This window comes from Typopeltis vanoorti, chromosome 1 (assembly GCF_054136105.1).
Source record: "Typopeltis vanoorti isolate ZY-2024b chromosome 1, IOZ_Tvanoo_1.0, whole genome shotgun sequence".
Lineage (NCBI taxonomy): Eukaryota > Metazoa > Arthropoda > Arachnida > Uropygi > Thelyphonidae > Typopeltis > Typopeltis vanoorti.
Window position 1 is genome coordinate 169,037,425 of NC_143549.1, and position 25,127 is coordinate 169,062,551.

Genomic DNA, 25,127 nt, shown 5'->3' on the forward strand with positions numbered 1-25,127 from the left:
TACTAGAAATAAATTCTTTCCAACCAAAGGACTGTTGTTTCCTACTGAGTTAAGGAGTTGATTGAGTGTGGTTAGAGCTGAGAAGTTAAAAACCAGAGTTTCTATTCCTGAACAAAATAAAATGCATTTAAGTGGACAATACAATTCTTCAACTTTAAATTACTCGTATTCTAAAAAATAAAAAGAAATAACAATGGAAGCAGCTAACTGAAGTGCTTTTTTAACTTCACAGAAATATGGATCTCATAAGAAAATTATCAGTCACGCATATCCACTTTATGCATTTTCAGCCATTGAGATTACTTATCAGCCTTGCTGATCTAAAATCGGCGAATTTGTCCTTTTTTTGAGAATTGAAGAATGCCATTCGCTGCCTTCTTTGTAAGAGATATAAAGCTTTAACCTTAAATTAACTTTCACAGTTTTCTACATTTAGTATTCCCCAATTTTTATTTGATATTTGAATAATTTATTCGACGAATGTTCGGCATATTGTCCGTTTATGAATGGCAGTATTATTGTGCGATTCATAAACTGAGGCATAAAAAGTTTTATTTATGCCTCAAAAAATAAAATAAAATAAAAATACTTAAAAAGTTTAGCACGAGCTTTAGGAGAGATCTACCAGTCTCGCGAGAATAGTTCTTTTTTATCCCGAAATGTAAGATGCTACACGGAAATACCCGAAGTCTTCTTTGCTTTGAAAAGCCATTTCATTACCGCATCACCAGTGTATCCCATTTTATCTATTTTCAGCTACAGTTTGAAGTTTTGTATAATTCTTGAGCACTTTGCTACTTAAATATTCCGAAAAAGCGGTTGAATAATGAAAACTGTTTCTTTCAGTTTTTCTTTATTTTATTAATGCAAGATGAAATTTCAGTCAAACCTTTTAGTTTCTTTGTATTTGATATCCACAAAAGGTTTTCCTGTTGAACTTTGAAGACTTATTTACTAACTTCCTGAAAAATGGAAGATAACAGTGAAAGCGTATGTACAACTTTGCAATTCAAATTGATGGGACGAAACAACCCTTTGAGAAAACTTTCAATCAAAACAGTATAAACATAATTAAAGTATTCTAATACTCTAATACCGCTGATTAGAGTATTCGATAAAATAATACTTATGGTTGATAACATGCTTTTCAGACATCATACATAAATAAACTCTACAGATTACGAAAAGAGCGCCTGAGTGAATTCGAGTCTGGCTACTTGGCATGGATGTTTGAATGTTTTTAGGCGTGGTGAAGATCTTCACTTATTCTCGTCCCCTTACTGAAGAATTAAAATGGCTTGAAATTTTCAGGTCTATAGAGAAGGTTTATGGATTATGGGAAAAAGTTTAATAAAAATATGTAGTTCGTCCGCATACTAATGTGTTATTGTCATAGAGTCACTTAAAACCATTTCGAGTAATAAGAAGTGACTTATACGAGATATAATTTCCATTGTCTTTTCTGACAACGTACAATACCAGTAACTTTGCATGACAATATAAACTATACAAAATGAAGAATGGAACGACACATCGTTTTATCGTTTTTTTTTTCCTCTTTTTTTTTAACTATTGTATTTTGAATTTATAGTTTCTTTACTTGTGCCAAAACACAAAGTGTCCAACCGCGTAAAATGGAAAATCAAAGTAAATGACTGTCATGTGGAGTGAAAGTGTTTAAAAGTCACAGCTGCTTTCTTCGTCACGAATGTGTATCATCAAGTCGTTACGCTACGAAAAAGATTTTCAAATGCTTTCCAGAAACTAGGCCGCCTGCTGTGAAAAGAGAGCGGTGCATGATCGGCCTTCCGTACTGCAGGAGATTCGGATTTAATTCGACCAGATGCTAATCTCCGTCTGCTCGATTCTAAGAACCTATATTCCGGAAACAGTAGCTTTACACGTCACGTCTGGCAATCACAAGTGAAAATATTCCCCTTTCTTCTGAATATTTTCTCAAGCACATCAACTGTCAATATTTGTCTTGGGTACTTTGTGAGCATTCCTTTATGCTCTGGTTTCTTCTCGAATGATATTCAGGATGATTTCAATGGAAGATACATTTGGAATACAGAGAGAGAGAGAGAGAGAGAGAGAGAGAGAGAGAGAGAGAGAGAGAGACGAAAAATACAGGAGAATGTTATATTAAAATAAGGAATAGGAGGATTAAGAATCTGAATGAAAGATTCCCAGACTGGCTTAGTTCAGACTCATAACTTTTTTCAAGTACTTAGCGATATTTTGTTTAAAGCGCTAACGAAGTTATGAAAGATCCAGTGTAATTATGTAATTATTAAAATTAAATATAGTTTGAAATATTTTACGGTGCAAATAATTCAAGAAACCCCTTTATACAGGTTTCCGAATGAAGTCGAGTTTAATACCAGAAAAAAAAAAATTTTTTTTTCAGCCTAGAAACTGCCCTTCCGCAAAACGAACTGACTATGGAACACAAATACATTAGCAGACTTCGACGAGCTAGGAATTAACCTCTCTGTAATTACCAAAATTATATTTATACGAAGCCAAGTTGCTTAGATGTAAAGAGGCCTTTGGGCCTAATACATAACTAAAGATGGAAGGAGAATTATTCACTTCCTTAGTTTATGATTTCGTCTTCTGTGCTTAAATAAATGATTTTTTTAATCTTTATTATTTGCTTATTTACGTGCATCACTTTCTGCTGAATATATATGATAGGAATATATTCCTATCAAGAAGTGACTGTTTGTCTTGAGTGTCTACTGTACTTAAGATTGGACATTGAAGAAATGCATTAGGTTTCTTAGCTGTTTCCTGATTTGCTTCGATAAATGCATATTTTTATGCATTTAAAAACATTTCACTTTATTTTATTTTATCTGATCGCGTTCTGATGCAATACTACTTCATAAAAATAAAGATTTGCGTATGTCTTTATATTGCACTTGTTGTAAATTCCACTGCGGTGAAAAATTTAAAGCCCAAATTGAAGGAGATCAATAACATTAGATTGTTTTTGATTTGAATCAAATTGGAGTCAAATATCTCTCGGATCTAGATTCGATATAAAGGTTTTCATGCATATTATTAGGGATAAATCAAAGTGGCAGTCATCTCATAAGTCTCAACGTCTTAAACATCTTAAATGTACACTGGTTTCCGTAAATTAAGGAACAAAGAGAAAAACCACGATAATTCAAATAAGGTCAGGAGACCTGACAGACTAGTCCATACGTGTGATAGTCTCTTCTTGAAGATATTGGTTCAAGTGTTTTTTGATGAGAAAACGAGCATTTTCGTCTTGTAGGATAAATGTCTTGTATAGTTTGCCCACCATTTCTAGATCCCTTCTTGGCTTGGTGCCAAGAATGGTCGATTCATGCTGAAGGGGAGAAAGAAATGAAGGATGTACGAATTGGTCGCCAACATGCGAAATCACGTGCTTTCTTGTCTGTCGCTGTACTAGTACTAGCTTGATTTTTGTTGTTCTCTTTTTGCATTATTTTTTTATTATTAATTTGTATGATGGATCCAGTACAGTCAACAAGTTCTATTGTTACACGTTTCAGTAGCTCTTGCAAAAGAATATTGAATAACGTGCTGACATTCTGCGAAAAAGAATCGTAACAAGGCCGTCTTCTTGTTCCCCTTTCTCAAGTCATAAAACGTGCAAGTGCAATTGCGGGCGTATCGGGGTCGACTGTTAAAAGAATTCGTAGGGAATCAAAAGGTGAAGGTAAGCCAATATTTAAATCTCCTAAAAAAAGCGCCAGAGAAAAAAAACCATTGAAACCGTAGCTTTGAATGATTTTGATGTAGACGTTATAAGAAGAACTATTCACGAATTTTACGTGGTCGAGAAAAGAGTGCCAACTGTTCCGAAATTGATTCCTGTGCTTAAAGAAAAAATTAATTTTCCTTGGAAAAGAGAAACTTTAAGGAAAATACTTCATTAAATCGGATTTTGTTTTAAAAAGTCTCAGAATAAAAGGAAACTTATCATGGAGCGAAGTGACATTGTTTTATGTAGAACGCAGTATTAACGTATTAACACTCTACGTACATTTTTCCAACTGTTATACAAGCAAAATAGTTACACTTTAAAAACAGCAATGTTCGTAAAAGAAAAGCTAAATTTTCTGACCTGTAATAATGAACAAACTCAGTTTGTTTATTATTACCTCCCAGAAGACAGACTGATTACCCTATTATCGGAATGGATTCTCCTCTTTCTGACATGCGCAGTAGTTTCGAGGGACCTCAAATCGGTGGGCGAACTATAGCATTCGTGGTGCTGCTGGGAAGCACATACAGGTTGGTGCGTCCACCCAACGAAATGCCTCCGGCAAACCATCACGCTACCTCCAGCATAAGTATCCCTTCTACGGATATTGGAAGGATGATAACGTGTCCTTCGTTCCCTTCATATCAGACTATGGCTAGTATCGCTTTGCAGAACAATTTGGGACTAACGTAAGCAATAACGATCCCAATTGGTCTTGGTTTCAGTTGACATGGAGAGATAGGGACACGCAAACTACAGGTCACCTAGCATATAGACCATCTTTGTAAAGCCTTCTGCGCACACTGAAAAAAGATAATAATGCGATTCAGGAGTAGCACTCCTGTCTCGGCAAGCAGAATATCGGTTACCCACTGTGGTTGTAGCTTTTTGTTTTTCCTTCGCTGTATCTCAGAGATGCTGTTTGTGACTGTTGGAATTGGTTCCATGGTCTACAAGCCACGGAACAAGCCAGCCTCTAGTCTTACAATGGTTTCCCTTGAAATCACACACACGCCACAGTAATAGACAGTCGTATTCAAATTCACAGTAAAAAAAATTCAGTCATATTCAAGAATTTTGTTATCACAAAATACCTTGTTCTCACTGCAGACAGGAAATGAAGAACCGTGCCATGACTCCTATATCGCTGATAGGACCACTCATTTGTATACGATAACCAGACTCGGAGTCATTTTTTACATAATGTACCTGACTTTCGTATCTTTTTTTCCCCTTCTACCCCCGAATTATCGCGGTGTTTCTCTCTGTTCCTTAATTTATGGAAACAATGTAACGGAATTAGAATGAACAACACACACACATATACACACACCGAAGCCGGTCATGAAGTTCTGCTGTGGATATTATCGATGTAATGAGATATCTGCTGTTTTACAATAAGTCCACATTTTTGAGTTCAATTAGGATCATTTTTATTCTTGAGCCAAAAGATGAATTCAAAGGCTGTTAGATCAAATTAAATATAACTGTAGAAATTAGGCTGTTGAAAAAGTATAGCTGAAAAGTTGAGGGCTAACTGATTGGATTTACTCGTATTGAAACAACGAGTCAAATGAAGAATCGAATTTTCTGAAATGAATGACTGAAAGTAGTGATACACCGTGTTCCTAAAAGAAGAAAAGTAGAAAAAAAAAACAAAAACGTAGGGTCCATTAATACATTAAGGGCTTATACTGGTGGGCTCATTAGTTGGTCTACGCAGAATCCAGAAACGTACATTTTGGCATTCTTAATAACACACAACACACAGAAATTGACTTCATAGTCCTAGTATCTTCTGTCTGATTGCAAACAACTCAACCTACTCTTGACAACTGTATCTATGGATCTAAAAATAACGTGTTACCGACGCCTAGATTCTGAATTGGACGAGTGTTTCTAATATAGCCAAATATTATATTGGCTGTGTATGCGGGAAATTCAATCACTTTAGCTTCCATGTAGATTCTCCTAATCTTGCGCACCATCGAATAGGTTTAATGAATGCATTTCCTAGAATTAAGCCGAATGATTTTTTTTCCCTTCATATCGGTAGAGTTCATGCGAGCTCCAGAACCCTTCTGCGAATCTCTCAAAATAACAAAAATTGAATGCTGACTTACTGGACTATTTCTTCGGTGAAATTATTTTCAAAGATGATTGTTCCTGAATAGCTTTAAAGATTAAATTTTTATTCACTTCATTGCTCCAGCATCGCCACTAAAATAACAGAAGAGATTCGTATATCTATAAAAAGACACTTCATCATTGGAGTTAACAATTAATTAAATACATCTCTGTTCTCTTTAAATCCATTTTTTATCTGACATGCATATAATTCTTCGGAGTGCTATTATTTGACTGGGATAGCTTACTTGTTTGGAATTAATTTATAGCGCTTAGAACAAGTTTATCTGTGCGCACGTGTTATTTTAAATGAAGAACTATCTGGTATGCCAGAGAGCCAAAACTTTTTTCTGACGGGGGGAGGGAAGAAATACAAATTCGACAACATGTAAATTACTACACTTTATCTAAAGCAAAAAAAAAAAAAAAAAATCTTTTAGAATATCCTAATTTTATTGTAATGATTTACCGAAAAGTTGCTTTTCACAGCCGAATAGCAGTTTTTTTTTTCTTTATTTTTATTTTCCCGGCAATTGCTGGAATAGGTGATTTCTTAAAATGTAAGGAACTAGTTTTATGCGCTCTAGTTGGATTTTAATTGAAGTGTGGGAGATCTATCACATTCAAAGTCATCAGTAAGCAAATACTTCAATTTCATTGACAGAACAAAGAGTATCCAAGAGTTATACAAACAGGAGACTATAAAACATGAGTTGTGATGTCACCGCCTGCTTGTCATGAGTTGTGACAGGTAGGCGGTGATGATATTACACTATGGAATACTATACCTCGATGAACAACGATTTAAAGGAAATATTTTATCAACGGAGAAGAGTAAGCGCTATACTTCTTATAAACAACGCAAAATCTTGACCTATATTAAGTGCGAGTTTGAAGTTGGACTAAGAATAGATGACAACTTCTAATCATGTTTAACAGGCTTCGTCGAATTACATTTTAGAGTTCAGTTGAGAATTACTTTATAATCAGCTGATGAAATTCTGAAAAAAAGTATTACTCATACCTAGTGGCGACATCAAGTGGCTAGCGAAATATCCAATTAAAGGAATGATTTTGTAATTATATTGATCGATATCAATAATAAGCGTGTGTCATTGTAAATATTGTTACTAGTGGTCATGTGTAACACTTCAAATAGCATCGCAAATAATAATATAAAGATTACCAGGCTTTTCTAATTACAGTGTAGAATCAAATATTATGCAGTTAGAAATGAAACTGTTGCACTTACATTTACAAATGCTTTCAAAATTTAAAATTGACTGTCCCTGGCTATATTTACCTATATATGGCTATACTTTGTCACGGCGTACAAGGAACTTTGAACGTTATTTTCGTAAGGAAGTCTCACTTGTAATTTTGCTCAATTAAAGAACAAGCCAAGTAATACTTCCTTGCAAACTTTCATCCTCAAACACCAGCAGAGTATCCAAAAAAAAAAAAAAAAAAATCCAAGTAGGCACCAATAGATGGATATTGAAGTTAGTCAGGTGGCTGCAACAGTTTCATATGTCGCTTGAAATTAAATGTCACATGCGTAAGCGTCGAATGGTGGAGCAGAGGAAAGCAATAAACAAATAGCCGAAGAGCTCGTGCTCTTGCAATGGATTTATAAACTCAATATTAACAATGTGTGTTATCCTGCAAAAACTGTAGCATGTGGAGTCCCATGAAGGCTCTGATTTATCGCAAAAGTTTATGAAGATCATAATATAAAAGGCAAATTTCAGAAGATAGTATATGTACGACCTGGTTGTTCATTTTTTTGACACTTATGGTTGCAGTGAGGATTGTTTCGTTGAAACTCTTGATCTTTTCATTGGCTTCAACAGGAATGCGAATATAAAAACATTTCAGATGTTGAACAACAGTCTGAAGAGAAAAAACTTATGAGTTAGTCAATTTGTCTGACTGAATGAATTCAGTTAGATGAATGCAAAAAAAAATAAAAAAAATCGAAAGATTTCTCATTTGAAAAACAGACAGCAAGCTGTGCAATTATGGCTTAATAAAGGAAATAAGAAGATTACTGTTGGTTCGTTGACAAAACGAGTTTCGCTTCAGCATCTGAACGTGAGCGATCACTGAAAGATTTTTTTACTGAAAGATCAAATTAAAAAAAAAAATAGCAAATGCCCTAAATTAGACATCAATGGGCTAATGTTGAAGCTTGAATTCATTCAGTTGACTTTGTGCGTTAGACGCTTCCATGATGGAGCTTATGATTCAAAGAAATACATCGTTTTGGAAGCAGTTAAATCGCATTTTTTATATAAAAAAGAATATGAAATCGTTATCAAGCAGATTTTAATGATTTTCTCGGTTGCCAAAAGAGTCACCGTCAATTTTATAATGTCTCGTGTACAATGTTGAATGTTCAGCATTGTACACGAGAGATTATTCAGCATTGTTCAGCATTGTCTCGTGTACAATGTTGAACAATCAAATTCATGCAAAGCGCCCTCTGTTGTTAGTAAGAAAAAACAAATCACACAGAGAAGTAGCTTAATCAGTTAGTGAAATGACCCATTCCAATAAAATTAATGCCCGTAATAATACCAAATGATTTCCTTTGTGTGTGTGTGTGTGTGTGTGTGTGTGTGTGTGTGTGTGTGTGTGTGTGTGTGTGTGTGTGTGTGTGATAGAAAGTTACTAGTTTATTGTCGACTTATTCATTCAGAAGCGGCTACTTTACTAATATTATTTTTAATAATTAGCGGCATTGTTGTTTTAATTCTTTGAATTAAAACAATAATTAAACAAAACAGTCGAGAAATAATCGATCGTAATCAGTTGAATGATGTGACCTCTAGTGTTGTCTTTGGTATTTTATTTTCTCTTCCACCTTTACGATTTACGACTCGGCCCTACATGTTGAAGAGTCGATAATAATAATAATAATAATAATAATAATAATAATAATAATAATAAAGGATAAAAAAACAGGCATCAAAAAGGATTTTTGTTTGCTTTTTTTTCCAGCTGTTTTTTGCTATTTAAAGGGCTGTTCTTTAATTAATGAAAATTAAATAATCGGATTTAACACATCAAATATAACATGATGTGTCCTGTTTAATATCTTTTGTCTAATAAACGTAGCAATACAAATAAAACCAATAACATTCAACAATCGAAGTTCCATCAGGTCGAATATAGACCGTAATAATTCTTGTCATGATAAGTTTTTCACAGAAGATCATGGACAAGAAACCAGAAAAATTCTGCAAATTTATCCCGAAGTAGTCAACTAGGTAAAGAAAATATGCTTTTTAATAATAATTTAAAAAAACCTCATAATTTTAATTAATAAACATGAAATGAAAACTACATATATTTAATTCTCTCATAAAGATGACAGATATTTACAATAGTGTTTTAGTGAACTAATTTTTTAAGATGAAGTTCATTCTACAGTCTTTCATTATAGCGAAGGTGACTGGAGATGCGTGTTCGAAACCACAGTGATATTACTCCCATTCGTCGGTATCGAGTCAGATATGCAGGTTTTCTTCAAGTATGCTGGATATGGGTGGGTCTGATATTCCATAATTTGTTTAGCCTGCTTTTTGCATTCCTTCTTTGGCCAAATTAGGCTTTCCAAACTTAATACTGGTGCTTCGATGGCCAAGTGAAATAGAAACGCCAAAAGAAGTGACATCACATAGGCCGAGAAAAATTCACTTACCTAGACAGAAGAGAGAATAATTAATAGCTTTATTATATGTGAACAATGAATATAGATTATATTCATATTCATTATATATATATATATATATATATAATTGTATTATATTATATATATATAACTGATTGTATTGTTATATACCGTATATGGATACAGAGAACAGATACATTCCACTGTATTTGTTGTATAGGATGTTCTTCAATAATCTCTTAAATGCGTAATTTTGCAATTGCAAATTGAATATACAGAAGCAGATGAAACTTTTTTTTTCTTTCGTTCGTATTCACTCTCTAAAAAGAGGGGTGTCTGGTTTGGTTTATTATTTTAATACTGCTCTTGTGTTGTCGTGCTTGATTGTTGAAAAAACAACTCAAGGGCAAACTGTTGATGGTATTTCTTCCACAGCTTGCTCAGATGAATGGCATAACTTGTCGGCTAAACTAATTTGTAGTTTTCTTTCGAAGTATTGTTGACAAGAAGAGGGATGATATGCATTTGCTCTGAAAATAAACCAGAGAATTGTTTCAAATCTAAGTAGTAATCTTGTTTTACGATGTAGAAATGTTAAACCACATAAAGTAATAGTGGGAAAACGCTAACAGTAATAGTTAGTGAACAAATATCTTGAGATGCGTAACATCATAATATTGGCTGGTTTGTTGTAATTACGATCGCATTAGCTAAGATTATGTCTGTTAACTGTATGTTTTTTCCCTCGATTTTTATGATGTAATTCTTCGAATTACAGGAATAAATTCCCTTAGAAATTTAAAAAGAAAACTGTATATATATATTTTTTAATTTGTGGCGTAATAAAGAATGAAAATATGCCACATACACGTTTTTACTGGATATCCAAATTTCGAAAAAAAAAATTAAAAGTGAAACAATTCACTTAAAAATACTCCTTTCCCAACATTAAAAGAATAAACTTAAAACTATTCGTACATTTAAAAAAAAAAAGATATTTTATAGCATCATTAATGCTTTATCACAGGTCACTGTAATACCACGTATTTCGTAACATTTTTTGCTGTCAACATACTCCTCCACTGTTACACGCAGGCATTCTATTGATATCAAAAACAGACTCTCTCTTTACTGAACATATGAAAGCAAAACTTATTGTTTCCATGGGAACATGATGTAAGTCTGTTGGTCTAAGAAGCCCAACACACAAAACCATTTTATTATATAGAGATATTATAATATTTTCTCTATGAAATTATAGAATTAGCAGTTCCCTTCTGAAAAAAAAAAGTTTTCTTTGTTGAGAAGTGTACTTTAGACTAATAAATAGCAAATTATCTATGCTTCTTTGTATTTTAAAACACATACTGAAACAAAACTTTCACTTACCAATTCGTAATTGGAAAAATATATCCTTTCTCTTCTCAAACCGTTCCTAACTATCAGGTAGGAGTAATTAATCAAATAGATAGAATAAGTGAGACGGCTCAGTGGAACCCAAGCCTTCCATGACAACAGTGTATTGATTGGTCCTAAACGAAATGAAAAGCGTTCGATTTAAGAAGGAATAACACAATTATAACACAATAACTTCGGCTCATAACACTGAAAGCTAAAATCAAAGTTGCTACAGTAATCTTTTTTTATCACAGACACAAAGACACACGCGCGCGCGCAGTTAATCGTTAGGTTCAAGCCTCACCTCCTCTTCCAGTAACACACATGAAGACCAACCAGGCCACCCCCAAGCTCCATCCAGTGCGATGAAGGCTCGCAAATGCTGCTGATACCGCAGTGCCAGGAAGGTATCCATTATTCCAGTTGTAAGGTCCGTAGAGGATTATGAGATTGCAGCTTATAGACAGCAACCATCCGAACAGTTGATATATCTGAATAGTAGAAGAGAAACGCATGTTAATGATACACTCTTCATTTATAACGTACATTTAATGTGAATTCTGAACTAAAACAGAAAACTAAAATAATTGAACAAATAATTAGAGGGCCTGATTGGTCACCAACCACTACAGCAGAGTAGTGGTTGGTAACCTTTTACCAACAGAGAACTCATTTAGAAACGTATTAGACAGTGGACGCTAAAATGGATGAATTGTTTCGTGGTGAGGGGATTGCTTTAAACGATTGCCATTAAGAAGCCAGCCACGATTTGAAAATCCATGTAAGACGTTATTAATTTTTAATAAAAAGAATTCAGCAGAAAGAAGAGTTGTATTTTGCATATTTTTTTGGGCCAAACGACGTCATGCCGAAGGAGTATTTTAGCTGACGTTGGCAAGAGGCAGGAGGTTGGCAGGAGGCAAGTGCTTAGATTGTAATCTTATATATATATATATATATATATATATATATATATGCTTTCCACATCCGGATATTTTGCTCTTTAAGTCCTAAAATACTTAACTCTCCGTTTATCTTATTTTCCTTTCGAATATTTAATTTTTCTGGCGCCAGCAAGCATTTATCAAGAGCTCAATTTTCGATCTACAGGCGGTTGATAAATGACGCAGGAACTCATTCTATTGTCGACTTCTTGGTCGGCAATGCCTCGAGAATCTAATTATAAAAAAGCAAACAACAAAAATTGGTTTTGTATTTTCAAAATCTAAAACGAATTACGTACTGAGCTTTAGTTCAAGTATTCTTTTTTCTTGTAGGTAGCCTAAAATTAATTTGCAATTTGAGATTCTGTTTCAGAAGAATGAAAGAGCCCTCCGGTGGATAAATGCTATATGATATAGATTTTAACGTGCAATCAAGAAATAAAGTATGTAGCTTAAAATAAAAGATTTAAAAAAATTGAGTCATGTTAATTGATATTATGCCTCTCTCTCTCTCTCTCTCTGTGTAATCATCAACCGTTTATATATTTAAATTTCTTACTTTCAAAGCTATTGCATTCATCGATATTACTCTGTTTAGGATATTATCGGAATTCCTATCATTAGACCCAAGCATAGACAACAATGTCCATGCAAATATACTTTTAAAACCCCTACATTGCTTTCGATAACTATTTCACTAGCGCACGAGACTTGCTTATATGCGAACTTTCAATTTATCGTTCCCTCCCACTTCCTTCGATTATCATTTATCAAATATTTTGTCTCTACATTTACAATAAGAGAAGCATAAGCTACCATTTTGTTAGCATTGATCTAATCGACATTAACTTCTTTCACTGATTTTCACCCCTTCTTGTTTTAAGTTCACATTTCATCTTGCTTCTCTTCTGGTATTTTTTAGACTGCGCGTTTTTTTTTTTAGCTAAGTGTACCATTTTCAGCTGCGCTAAAGTGTTAGAATTGCGTTCCTAGCTCTAGCCTTATTTCCGTGGGACATGGGTTTAAAAAAGTCTGCATGGTAGTGTGGGTCCAACACGAACATAAACGAATGAGATGATGATAATTGCCAAAAGAACGTTTCAATAATAATTAATACGTTGACCAAACTCTTCGTAAAGGAATTCAGAACTGCCTAAAAGACTTTTACCATGGGAGACCAATGTGGTTATTTATTTCGGAGTGGTGATTGTGTTGAATTATTTCCATGGAGAGATTATTTGAGTTCTAGTTACTTGCTTTACAGAATCAATATTTTCGGACTTTTTTCTGTCCAAGCAGAAATCAATCAATGTAATCCTTCTAAGGTCCTCTCCCGTAGTGACAAATACGTTGGTGGATCAGAGACGATTACTCATTATTATCATTATCATACCTGAAGTAGCTTGAATACGTTCTATGTTAAACCCTGTTCTCAGTCTCTAGAACAGGGTTTTCGAAGTAAAAATAAATAATTGCAAAAATGATAAAAAAAAAAAAAGTGATTAGGTTAGGTTAGGTTATTTTGCATTTACGGCCGAAGCAACTCAGGCTATGAGACCACTTCTGTGTGGTCTCATAGCCTTTACTGTGAATCACATGTGTTCCTATGGTTGGGTGTCTGTTTTGCAGTACGAAAAACCGGAGTTTTCGGGAGGTAAAACCCTGCTACTTCCATGTGAGACACAACTCATTTTCAGTTGAAAAGCCCTGCTTAAGGTTCTTCGCGCCCTAGACGGGATTCGAATGCAGGTCTTTCCAGCAAAAGGGCATCGTCGAAACTAAAAATAAAAATATGAAAAGAAAATATTGGAAGTCCAACAAAAAAGTAAATAAATAAATAAATAAAACTTCGCCTAACTTCTCTTGACTGTCAGGTCAAGAGAATCAAGCTCAAAGAACGACCAACTGTGTTCTCTTAATTAGGATATAAGCCATCACCAACTCATTAAACTCCTTACTGTTCATGGCATAAGTAATCATATTATTGCCTTTCCTATTTAGAAGAGTTCCTATAGTTAAAATATCTAGAGAAGCATTCTCACCAATTCTTTTTTTTTTTTTTTCATATCTTTCTTATTTAATAATTTTCACCTTCATTTTTTACTTTCAATTGCTAGGCTTAATGGTTTGTTAGGGTCGACACAGTCTGGTATGTCTGATGAGTGTGTTTTTATTGCTGGTTTGTGAATAAAAAAATGCATAAAATAAATCGAAAAAAGTGATGAGACCACTAACTTGTCTTAGGCTCAAAATAGCTGATTATGGTTTATCACATCGTACATGGGAACTGGAATTTTTCCTCCTGAAAATAATCAAGCGGATGACAATCGTTGATACTACTTAAGAAGCTGAACTTGTTAATGAATTTTAAAGCACAGAAATCTATCAATAGACAAACATCTCTGTATAAATGAACTTTTCTTTTCTCTTTAACACACTCCTTAATTATCCATCTGGGATTTATTTTATTTTTTTAAATTTATTTTTAAAAGACAACCTGGTCTTCGAATATTCACAGATGTAAGAGGCTGATGCTTTACAGGATTCTTAGCTTTGACGACAATTAAACCCATTTGATATGCTTGTTTGATATGGGATCCTTAGGGATCTCATGCCAGTCCCAAGCCTGGATAAAGGAGGCGGGTCAGTCAGATGAGTTTCGAAGCTCTGACCGTAAAGAAAATACACAATCGTTATCTGATGCCTATACGATCAACAGCCAAAACATGCCGGCTGGAACGTCGCCCGGATGACCAAGGCCCGCTATACCAATCGAGCGATCGGGATTGGATCCAAAAGTGGGATACCGAAAGGAAAGAGAAACTGAAACTAACAGAATTACTATCAATAGGAATATGGAATGTACGGACGCTTTGAATGTTAGGAAAACTAGAACTACTTAGCGACGAAATGAAGAGATATCGGTGTGATACATTAGGACTGACGGAGATGCGATGGACATTGTCATGAGAGATAAATGGATGCCAAGTCATATGGCCAGGACATGACGCCAAGCACGAAGCAGGAGTTGGCTTCCTTCTTAACAAAAGAGCTAGAGAGGCACTGTTAAGATACAAACCAGTCAGTGAACGAATCCGAATAGCAAGATTTCAAGCAAAACCATTTAATATATCAATAGTCGATATATGCACCCACATCTGACAGCACAGATGAAGATATTGACTTATTTTACAAAGATCTGATAGAGACCATAGAAACAATATCAACAAGATGTACTAATTATCGAAGGAGAGTGGAATGCCAAAGTCGAATAGATAATGAAAGCATCATGAGAAAATATGGTTTCGGAGAAAGAAATGAACGAGGTGAAAAAAATGTTAAAATTTGCTGTGGACCACGAGATGATGATCTGTAACACAAGATTCCAACAGAAGGACTGTAGAAAATGGATGTGGAGATTAAATGATGGGAAAACCAAGAACATGATCGATATGATTACGATTCAAAGAAGATGGATAACACAGTACAGCAGTGTCGAACTTTTCAAGGAGCGGACATAGACTCGAATCATAGTTTGGTGATTGCAACATCAAGTGTTGAAATTAAAAAGAAAATATAAACCCATAACATCAGAAACGAAGAGATACAGCAAGAATAAGTGAAGCAGAAATGGGGAAGAAGGCACAGAACAGTGCTAGAAGAGAAACTTAAAAGTGTGGACAAAGAAAAATCTTCGAATCTGAGAGTGAAAGGAGTAATGAAGGCGATAGAAGATGCAGTTGAAGAAACAATACCTAGAAGAAGAGAAGATGAAGAAGAAGTGGATTAGACCAGAAACACTGAAGATAGAATAGGAAAAAAAGAATGTTGAAGATAAGAAGGGATACATCAGAAAAAATAGAGGATCAATATAGAAGAAAGTGTCATGAGGTGAAAAAAGCAGTCAGAATGGATAAGATGAAATGGTTAGAAGCCCAATGCAACAATATAGAAAACAGTGCTATGGAGAGCATAAAACTAGGGAAGTGTACAAGATGATTAGATTGTACACTTCCCTAGTTTCACCATTAATAGAAGGTGGCAACTAAAACAGACCACAGTTAAAGATGAAAAAGGCAAAGTATTGATGAATAAAGATAAAATTGTAGAGCGATGGACAAGATACTGTAGTGAATTATATGAAGAAAAACTAGATTTAGATAGCGTTGGGAAACTGACTGAAGAATTGAAGCAGATATCACCACCATGTAATGAGTATGATATGGACATTTTAAGAGTTGAGGTAGAAAAAAGCAATAGGACGTTAAAACACAACAAGAGTCCTGGTAATGATAACATCACTGGAGAAATGGTTAAATATGGTGACGAAAGTATGGTTACAGAAATGTACCAATTATGTAATATGGTATGGAAAGAAGGGGAAATGCCAGAGGAGTGGGTGAAATCAATATTAGTGACATTATACAAGAAAGGAAATAAGCTAGAATGTAAAAATTATAAAACAATTGCCTTGACAAGTCATCTTGGAGAGGTGATGATGATGATATTGACAGAGAGATTGAGAACACAATTGGAAGCATACCTTGCAGACGAGCAAGCAGGATTTAGGAAAGACAGAACTACAATTCAACAGATTTCGACAATACGGTTAATAGCAGAGAAGGCTAGGAGAAAAAAACAAAAACATATATACTTGCTTTTTTGATTTTCAGAAGGAATTTGACAGTATCGACCAGAAAGTGACATTAGCAGTGCTAGAATCCTATGGAATTGACAGAAAACTAATAGCTATATTAAAAGATGCGTATAAGAATGCAGTTGCAGCAGTTAGAATAGGTGATGATTTGGAGAAATGGTTTAGAACAAGCAGAGGTATTAGACAGGGGGACCCAATATCACCAGTCATTTTCATCACACATTTAGAAAGAGCAATGGATAAAATGAAAGAAGATTCCAAAGGAATATCTGTACACGGAATGAGAATTAACAATCTGAGATTTGCAGATGACATTGTTATTATTGAAGAAGACGAAAGAGAACTACAAACAAAAAAAACACTGAAACTGTTAAATGAGGAAGGGAAGAGATTTGGACTTGTTATGAACTTGGAAAAAACAAAGACAATGGTATTTGGTGAGAAGAACATGAAACAAAAGATACAAGTGGATGGAAGTGATATAGAACAATTCCCATATTTGAGAAGTAAAATGACGTATGATTTGGACTATAAAAAAGAGATAAAGACCAGGCTTGCAAAGGGAAGAACTAATCTGATGTGTGTGTGTGTGTGTGTGTGTGTGTGTGTGTGTGTGTGTGTGTGTGTGTGTGTGTGTGTGTGTGTGTGTGTGTGTGTGTGTGTGTGTGTGTGTGTAGAGTGGAGTAGAGTACAGTGTCCTCCCGCGATGATTCGTTGGACTTCTTGGAGTGTCAAGTAATAATGATAATCTATGCCCGCAGTTCACTTACGACGCTATAACTGGGTAGAAGTACATTCTGCTAACCAGACAGACGAACTAGTAATTCATAATGTCCATTCTATGGGCTAAGTAAGAAGTCATATTAAAAAGCAATGTGTAATGATATTAGTATTATGGATGCTATGATAATGCTTGGCATAAATCTATTAAATCTAATGCTTATACATGTTGTAATAAGAATAAGATTCATGAGAAGACAATAAACTATTACCGGTTTGATCTGGATATTGCGATATTTCACAATTAGATAGCCTGTAAACATTCCTATACAGTAGGCTCCCATGTGAGGATATGGTCGTACATACATGTCTTGCACTTCAGCTATCTTACTTTGAAAAAAAAAAAAAAGAAAAGAAAAGAAAAAAACATTAGTTAAAGGGAGCGATGTATTTTATACGACTAAACTGAATATATTGCACTAATTTAACTGATTTTCTGCATATTTATTACAAATGAGGGGCAAATAGGGCGCTAATAGGGACAAAACTTGGAATTTTTTATTTATTTAATTTAATTTTATTTTTATTCAGATATAGCAGAATTCTGCTTATCATCTATTATTTTAACTGAATTCAATCAGATTTTAAGCTGGAGCATTCAAATAGCATCGAAATCATTACTAGTATTCTGAATCACTTACACTAAATCTGGCTGTATGTACAGAGCTGTTGGATAGAGGTTATACAGAGCAGTTATGATCCCGGTAGCTAAAGCAGATGACGCTGTTAGAAAAATCATCATGATGAATCCTACAGACGGCCATCTACCATAGAAAATTTAAAAATTTGTGACCACTAAATTAGATATGTTTAATTATTTACAAAATATGATACTAATTAAATAATAATCCAACATGTAGGTGACATAGAAGGAAAATATTAATGAATATATAAAGGTATTTTGGGGATAAGCACCACTTCTGAAAGACGATTATCTTTCAAATAAAAAGACTCCTAAAGAAACGTATAAACCGACACAACCAAATAACGTCCGTTTACCTAATCTCTAATATTCTAGCATATTGGCCCGTTATTCAAACGAACAATATCCTGTGTACTGTTGAGGATTTCACATGTTACACCGAGTTTAATGGTCCCCACCCCCGTCTCTCTCTCTCTCTCTCTCTATCTCTGTATGAATATAAATTATGATGGAGGTCTGTAGAAGTTCTTGTTTAAAATTTTGTTTGGAGTATCTAAAGTTTCAGGATTATATAAAAATAAACAAATAAATCCAATAAAATTAGACATGATATGTTTCAGGGGTGGGGCAAGTTCTTCGGTAATAAGAGCCGCATATAATACATTTTGGAATATTCAAGAGCAGCAGAAAATATTATTTTAAAATTGTATTTATAAATAATAAAAAATACAACCTACTAGTATTTTTTATAGTAGTCCTACTCACCAAAGAAGAATGTGCTTAATCTCTACTCGTTAAAGGCTTTGATTGAGTCTTCATTTGTACAGTTAATAGTTTAAAATCTGGCTGGTAGGATGTCAAAGCTGTTCTAAGAAGATCGGTGAGGTGGCTGTTAGTGAGGATAGCACGATGTTTTGATTTTCATTACAGAGAAGAGAGATTCACAGCAGTAAGTTGTCCCCAAAACAAAGAGTAGTCGGAAGCCAGTTTTCTGAAGAGTGGGATACTTTGCTTCTGGGATTTGTTTCCAAAAGTCAGTTACAGATGAGCTTTTATGTACTAGCTTCAAACCCACATCATCTTGCAGCTCAATAAGCTCTGTCTCTATTGAAGCAACACCGCGGTCAAAGGTGCAACAACAGGACATCCATCGTTGATGACATCAATCACAAAAGGATTCACAAGAAATTCAAAACATGGCTTTACCTTTTTTGGTTCCTCAAACCCATTCTCAAAATCATTACAAAGTGTTCCTAAGTTTCCTTCGTATTGTTTCAGTTTACTGAAACAATACTGAAACAATCCTTCGTATAGTTTCAGTTAAAATCGTCCTCCGATTGTTGGTTAAACACTCTCATTTCTTGTTCGTATTTCCGTTTTATACTCTTCTGTTGCTCAGCCATTTTAAACAAGGGTTTTATTACTTTCACTAAAATCAATCTTAATTATTTATTAATCAAAAAAGTATTTATCCTCATTAAAATTCACTAGATGTTCCGCTACCACCACAAGCACGTAACTTGTGTGTACTGCATGAAGAGTTATGACGCAGAGTCCAGGCAACAGAGGCGGTGGGTAATACAGCGATCACAGTAGTCACTTTTGGAACTAATTTTGGCTGGAGCGACACAGGCCATAAAATGTCGAAACACTTTTTAACCAACCAAATACGATAATAAAATCCACATAATAACCCTTTTGGCCGGTATCACTTAAAAGCTAAAAATGTCAAGTTTCAAAATATATGTTTTTTACTTATCTTCAAAGCATTTACGAAATAAAATATTATGATATTGGTACATACTATACTACTATAATTAATATAAAAGTTTAGAAAAAACGGCAATGAAAACAAGTATTATCTCGGGAGCCGCAGTTTGCCCACCCCTGATATATTTCATATAAAAATGTCATTTTTGTCTTTCCCTTTGAATGTACAAAAGTATTTCAAGCAACAAACAGAATAACAAGCAGCTTATGTGAATGCCTTTATTCAGAGAAACGCATGTATGACATATAATTCGATACACCACAACGTCACCAAACATACTTATGCTTTTTTTCCCCTAACATCACACCAATGCATCTATCTCGACACAGAAGAAAGAAGTATCGAGTCTGTAAACATTAAAATGACAACTTACTCCACGATGCTGCTTATTGCAAATCGTTTGGATACCTTAGGTGTACTCATTAAGTGATTCGAAGAGATGGGAAAATCACTGAATACCAGATTAGAAAAATTTTGAACTACCTCTGGAAAACGGTTCAAAATTGTCCATTACGAAGAGACCGCCTCCAGAATCTCCCACGACAAAAGCATTACTTTTACTTTTTATTACATCCAATTCAGACTTGATTTTTTGCGATATGATGCGCTATCCTCTTCTACCATACTGCTGTAATGTCTGCCGGTTTGGTTACCTTACTATGCAGAAAACGGCTTGCTCTCTGCATCTTCACACATGTCTCATATCAACCTGCCAATACAATAAATAGATGATGAAACCGTACGACGTTATGTGATGCCATCTAGTGGTCATATGAGGAAACAGACAATGCAAATTTTCTCTTCAGAACAGTGTTTTCGCTTTATCCCCATTCCTCGTGAATAATACATTTTCACGTGCGATGCGTGAAATATCATTGATGCGCTTACTTTCCTTTTTTTCCTTTCTTTTTCTTTTTCTTATTTTATTTTATTTTTTTTGTTCTTCCGAAACCTTTCATCTTATAACCAAAACATCTTTCACGACAAACGCGTAGTAATGGCCGTTTTCGCATAAAAATGATATCATCAATCCATTCCAGACTGATTTGAATGGCATAAGAAGAAACTTCGCAATTCCATGCTACGTTTTTCTTCTACTTGAAATCTTTATACTCAAGTGAGAGAATATTTCCCATATGAAACTTCATAGAATGAAAATCAGTAGTAAGTTAAAATTTCATAGAATAAAAATTTGTAGTAAGTTCAAATTTATCTGAAAACAAGTGTTCACGTTCCGTTTCAAAATTAAGATTTTTGTTTTCTCAACTCTCTAAATTAGAATGCATATCCATAAATGAACTGTTACGTAATGAGAAACAAATATCAACATCTTCCGCCCTGAATATGTTTCCTACCAGTAGGCTTACATTTCTGAAAGAAAAACAGTTGCCCAATCCTTTTTCGTTTTTGTGCTTGCGTTAGTTAGATAAAAGAAAATTTACATTACTGTATTGTGCATATGCATGTTTTTATCTTACTTACTTACTATTGTTCTCTAAAAAATCACAGATACATCAATACTTATCTTGCGCATGTAATCTATCTAATTCTCCAATTTTATGTGAATAGCATGAAAGAATTCAAACTTTCAATAAAGACAATCTATGGCAACCAAATAAATGAGCCATTTCGAAATATTTTAAGCATAACAATCCATATCTTCTACAACTCATAGGCTACTTTCTGTTTCTATGGATAAGATTCTCTTCTACTGCATCTCGACTTGGACAACTTAACGGAAATTGTAATGCTTACAGCATGAAACTGTTCGGGTAAATTAAAGAGGATACAGTCACCATAGCTTCACCACTGAGTCTAAAAAACTAATAAAAAGGAATTTTTTTAATTTACCTAAATTAGAAATGTATCATTCTTATTCCAGAGTTTATTTAAAGATGACTGATTGCTATTCTTCCAGTGGTTTTGAGGGATTTTAATGATTTTTTTAATTGCTTCGATGTGATTGATTAACTTTGTTCAGATAAAATTTACTCAGTAGAGAGAACCTCTTAAAAGTTATAGCTTAGGATCACCATAATCTTAAATTGGACCCTGCATCTACTGTTTGCCAGTTCACCCTTCTCTGTATCAATAGCTTCATGTAAAAATTAGTAATAAAAGAACAGACCTAGGAAAACTCAGATGACCTTTTATTAATTCTCGTCATCTTAAGCCATTGCTTGCATTCTCATCTTGGTTAACATATTCTTACATTGCTCATTCACATTCTCTAAGAACATAAGAATTCATTTGATAAATATTGATGATATTATTAGAGATGAAATAGGGAGTATATTTGATTTTGTTTTCTGTCATTCTATTTTCTGAAGATAGGGCTTTAGATAACATTTATGCATATCATATCATATTCAGTCTATTTAAAATGTATTATTGAATCGAATTATTTTGTTTTAACTATTTACATATATATATATATATATATATATATATACATATATACATATACATAAACGTTGTATCTCACGGTGAACTCAGCTGGCCACGAACAGCATAACAAGAAGGGCACGTGACGGCGTTTACCACAATGAACAGGTAAGCCTTGTGTTAAAATAAGAATAGATGCATTTTTATCATTGCATACAGTAGATTTTCTTTGTCTGACTTCTGATGAGGCAATGAACCTCCCAAAATGTGAAGCATTCTTATGTTAATAAATAAATAGTTTATACATTGTACTTGAAAGTTACTCATTATTTATCATGCTGGCGAATCACACACTGAAACATTATTTCTAGTCGTCAACTAGTTAGACTAATTATTCCTTGTAAATCAAGTTTGCAAATCATAGTGTAACCTTGTTTCGTCGTATAGCTAATCTTTATGGCTTCACCGATAACATCTGATCAGCTCAGTGAAGGTTAGCGCAAAATCATTGACATGGCACACTTACCTGTACAAGGGGATCAGGACAAGTGGAGAAAGGAGGTAGTAGTGGAAGTCAGCTGAAACATACCAAGTTTGAAGGAGGCACTATAGGAAAAGAAATAGAATTTCTTAAAGACTGATAGTATTAGTAATCATTCATTAAACTCTTTAAATATCGATTTAAATCGCGTCGTTGACATAAAGATACAGAATATCGTAATTTTTTTGTACCTTTGCAGTTATGACTCGATTTAAATTAATATTTGAAATATTTTAATGCATTTTCATTTCTAACAGTCTAATTCAAAAACTACAGTGCATTTCATTCGGGGTTCTTATCAATAAATAACTGGGAACCTTTTCCCTCAAAGTGCTGCAAAAATACCAGTTTGATCCTCCCGTTTCAAAGGCACGAGAAGCCTTTATAAAAGCTTTTCAACTAAGTGCGAGTTACTCGTTTCATTAGCAGATAGCAGGATTTTCCCTCCGGAAAACTCGGGTTTTTTCATCCCGAATTCAGGCAAATCGATCAAAGAATACGCGTACTGAGAGATGAAACACTGTACAGAGAAGATTAAACAAATCATGACAGGAATGGGGTTTCTATGGAGCCAAGTATCTCATGACAGCCATTAATGACGGTTTTTAAATTCTAACGAAGTAAATTAAGATTTTTCTAAATTGGACTAATTTAGTGGTTCTTGAATTCTTTATGACGCCCTTCAGAGATTAATCAGGTATTATTTTCAACTATAGTAAAGAACATATTACTAGTTACCTATGATATATATAGTATTGCGCAGTATGATAACCTAAATGCTGTAACTTATATAGTCATCGATGGAAATGCGGTTTAAAACTTGAATATACTTAATGTGACAGCTGTACTATTATTCTCTGAAAAGGAGGAAGTCAAATAATTTTTCTTTTTTCTGAGAGAGTATAATAGACAACTACCACCACCTCGCTGTTTCTAACTTTAATACTATATATTATTGTCTGAAACACGTAGGTGTTCTTGAGTTGTGGGAATTAAAAAAAACGTCTTGAAGAAGTTCCTTTCAGAGACTAGAATCGAAACTTGTGGAATGGCACACGCCATTCCACAAGTAATTTCTTTTCAGTTCAAGTGAAAGAAACTTATCCCCTAAGTAAGTTATTATTTCATAATATAATTTTCACATTAAAAATCAAAGCAAACCAGATCGTTGCTTAACATGCACTAGTATGTAAAAAAAAAAAAAACATTATTCACATTTGGCAGCGAGTAAACAAACTTTTATTATTATTCGAATTTTGTAGAAGTGGAAAAAAAATTCCAGAGTGCAACGAAAAAGTTTTATTAGCTTAGAAAAAAATCAAAAGAATTTATAACAATTTTTTTTTTTTTTTTTAATGTGGAGCTCCACGAAGGTTATGTACGTGTAGCATTTATAGTATGGTGGTTAGACAATCCGGGAACTTCACATTAGCGACTATACAGCATAGTTCTCTTCAAGTTCTTCAATAAGCAGTCGTTGTTGATCACTTAAGAATTCTCATAACTATCCATGTCCCGTGTAGAACTTGAACCCATCGCTTGTTTTGAAGTGCAGAATTTTTCTACTATAAATACTTTATGTATTGTTACACATATTATATACTTTTCGAATCATTTTTATCAAATGTTTCCATTAAAAATGGTCGGTAAAATAAAACTAAGATGACTTGACAAATATGAGTCAAAATTTCCAATCAATAACTTTTAGTAAAGGTACAGATCGACGAATAGACCAATGGACACAACGAATGTCATATTGAATGCTTGGATGTTTTGTGATGTACCTAAAAGTATTACTTGGAACTTGCGGCACACTAAAAGAGATTTGTCGAACAAAAAGTTTAAAACTTGTAACAGTCAACAAACACCCACAATATCTCAAGACGTATTGCGGATACAAAAATTAGATTGTCGGTTAGATGGAAATGGAAAAAAACAAATGAAAGTCGGCATAGGTTCTAATATTATGAATGTAACAACGTAAACATAGAGCATCGAGAAGAGAGCGCGTGGCCACATCTTCATTTGCATCCCTGAATATAATGGAGTGCACATCACGTATACACGAACAATAAACAAAAAGTACTTACCATAGTGTTATAGCCCATCCAAGTATTTAGTAGAAAGATGCTTCCCCACCATTTTTCTCTGCATTTATCAACCTCTTTGCTTACTAAGTCATGCCACAAAGGACCAGATCCCATCACCGGAACAATAAATACGAACCCAAGTAATGCTAATATTGATGGAAGCAGCCTAGAAAGAGAAGAATTTTATATCACAAGCCACAAGCATACTTTAATCGTTGAATATTGATAACGAAAAATTTATTTATTTCTAAGGTAAAATATTACTTACCATAATAATCACTTTATGGGATCGCAGTTATTATGATTTCGTGCACGTTTAGAGGTATTCCAGTAATAATACTTATTGCTA